This window comes from Diabrotica undecimpunctata, chromosome 10 (assembly GCF_040954645.1).
Source record: "Diabrotica undecimpunctata isolate CICGRU chromosome 10, icDiaUnde3, whole genome shotgun sequence".
In the NCBI taxonomy this organism is placed as follows: Eukaryota; Metazoa; Arthropoda; class Insecta; order Coleoptera; family Chrysomelidae; genus Diabrotica; species Diabrotica undecimpunctata.
The window spans coordinates 33,153,328-33,156,783 of NC_092812.1; positions in this window are offsets into that span (position 1 = coordinate 33,153,328).

Sequence of the window (3,456 nt, forward strand, 5' to 3'; positions counted from 1 at the left end):
ATTTTAAAATAATACCAATATTTATATTATTTAATATAATATTTTTTATTATAAAATAAATATTTTAACTCTTGCTGAAATATCAGTGACTACCACCCAATACTCGTGCAGTTACTTGACTGGAATTGCTTCTATTGATGCCTTTAGTTTAATATTATAAAGGAATCCGTTTTAACGGTAGTTATTTCTATTAAAAAGTCTTTTCGGTCAAGGTCGAAAGAAGGAAACGAACAGCAACTTTAAATAAAATTTTAGTCTGCTTCAAAAAACTATTACTCAATTAGAATTATCAAAGTTTTTCTTGGTAGAAAACAAAACCTTAATCAAAGAAATTAAGTCAGTCTGTCAAAATGTTAAAGGTGATGGAAAAAGGACTGGAAAAGATATTTTTCAAAAATTTCAATCAATAATTCAAAATAACAATGGTTTGCAGAAACTTACTGAGGTAGCTGACCTTCTCGTTGGTAATTTTTGCGAAGAAACAGATTTAGAATCAAATATTTTTTGGTTTAAAAACTATTACAAAATTACGAGCAAATAAAAGTGACTACTAAGTGAGTAGTAAGTACGAAAAGACTATAAACCCTCTACCAGTAAGTTAAACAAAAAATATTAACTAATCAATTAATCAAATAGAATCGGTTTAAGAGACACAGATTAATCAAACAGATAAGAGCCCAATACCCGACGGGTCGACTGGCCAAAGGCTTTTTACGCAGTAGATAAAGAAATTAATTTAAGTTAAATTAAATATAAAGAAAGAATAGAATCTTACTTTGATAATTGTAAGTTAAGTTTCGGTGATTGTCAATAAAAATGATACGGAGATGCTTTAAAAGGAGTTAAAAAATGGCCAGAATAACACCAAATACATCGTATATAAGTATAGGAAATATACAGAGTTTCCCCAAAAGTCTGGAAACGACCAATTATCTCGTAAATTACTAGTCATAATTTTACAAAATTTGAGATACACATATTTTAAGATACCTACGGAGATTTCATATTCCCTCAAATCTCCTATTCAATACGAGTTCAACGTTCAACCATAATAATATGTATAGTTTATTTCACGAAAAATGGTTGAGTGCTTAATGATTGCAATAAAACCCGACCGCAAGTACCCCAGCTTAGTCAACATTAGTTGAGCAGGTAAGTATTTAGGTAAAATTGAAGCTACTGTTGAGTGTCTTTATCTTGTTTGTATAATAAATTCCTGGTAATATAAAAACGATTAAAAACTCGTATAAAATTATAAAAACGATTAGAATACATTTTATTCATAAAGTTGTACACATTTTAACAGTGAGTTTCACTATCAATGGTTGATCTTTTAATGACCACAATAAATTTGTTGATCGTTAAGTATTCCCTGGAATAATTATACAGGTTCCCTCTATTCTGTATAATTTGAAAAAGTATATAAAACCGATGAGAAATTTTTAAATATACATTTTGTTTTATTTAGTTGAAAGTGTTACCAGTGTTATACCTATTTATACCTATAAAACAGCATTATGTGGCGTCCGTGGAAAAACATTGATGGTGCTTCTTCCAGTGTTCCAGCAAAGAAAAAGCATTTATCTGCTGACGCTAGAGAAATCGTAAAAACAATATATAGTTCTTTACTTACAAGAGGACTTACTGCTAATACTGCTGCCAGTGGAATATCTGATTTAACGAAAATACTTCTAACCACAGTGAAAAGAATTACATCAAATCCCATTAAATCAAGAAGGAAGCGTAAGGATGCCGGTTCTACCAAATGTATTGACGAAAGTGATAAGGACTTAATAAGACGAAAAATTTACACAATGTACGAAGAGCAACGGATACTTACATTAGATGCTCTAAAACAACGGCTTACTAATGATGATACACAAATAAACTGTAGCCGCATTAGTCTTTGGAGGATTTTGTCTAAAATGGGCTTTAGATATCGTACAATTGACAAAAGGCAAGTGCTTATAGAGTCCCATCGTTTACAAAAGTGGCGTACTGAATATATAACTTTCATAAGAAAGTACCGTACAGAAGATCGACCAATAATTTATCTGCACGAGACATGGTTTGACACTCATGAAACACCATCCAAAGGATGGTCCGATTCTTCCAACAGGTGTCAAACAAAAGCTCCATCAAAAAAAGGGAAAAGAATAACAATTTTACATGCAGGATCAGAAAATGGTTGGGTCCCAAATGCCTTATGGCTTTCTGCAAAGAACATTAAAGACTCCTGCCTGGACTACCATGAGGATACAACGGCAGAGCTTTTTGAGCAATGGTTTAAGAATTGTCTTATACCTAACCTTCCTCAAAATAGTGTGATAGTAATGTACAATGCAAGTTACCACAGTCGTCAATTGCATAAGTCTCCAAGTGCAAATAACACGAAAATTGAAATTCAAAACTACCTGTTAGAAAACGATATATATTTTGAAGAAAGTTATTTAAAATATGAACTGTTAGAAGTGTTAAAATCATTTTCTATTAAAAAAGTATATGTTTGTGACGCATTGGCCGAGGACATGGGACATACAGTGTTAGGGCTTCCGCCCTACTATTGTTTATTTAATCCCATAGAGCATATATGGCACCAACTAAAGTCAAATGTTAGGTCACAAAATGTTTCTCCGACTTTAAGTGGTAGTGTAGTCGAATTAATAAGGAAATGTGTTGATGATATCTCCCCAGAAAGTTGGAAAAATTCAGTACGCCATGTAATGAACGTAGAAAATTCATATGTTACTTTGAATCACATAATTAAATCAATTGTTATTAATCTTGAAGAGGATAGCGACAGCGAAACAGAATTAGGTATTTAGGAATTCATAAATATATTTTGGTTATTTTGGGTATTTTTTTTTGTAAATATTAACTCGTATATATTTTTCAATATTTTTTTTCAATTCATCTATTTTTTGTACATTATGTATTCGTTTGTATGTATATACTGTAAATAGAACTATTATTACTGTACATTTTTAACGATATCCGATTAGGAAGAGCAAAAACTTTTAAACACGCCAGTTTTTTGCTGACAGTCCTAAGCCTGTCAAAAGTGTGAAGAAAAGTACTTTTCTGAATTTAGATCTATATACTATAATTATTCACGTAGAACAAAAAAACTACTTTCTTCATGTTAAAAATTGTTCAATTATCAAGTATATTCACTTGAACAACCTGAAAATACCATATGAAATAATTTAATAAATTTTTATAATCGTGTATTACACAGCTACCAATGAAATATATTAAATAACAAACTTTCTGAAGTGCGACCCTTAGTACTTCGGTAGTTTATTGAGAGACTCTTGTATACACAATAGGATCAACTCAGGTAACCATTAAGCACTCAACCATTTTTCGTGAAACAAACTATAACACTGATTTTATGTAGGCTGAAAGGTGTTAAATACATAAAACAGTGCAAAATATGTAGATTTTAATAAATTT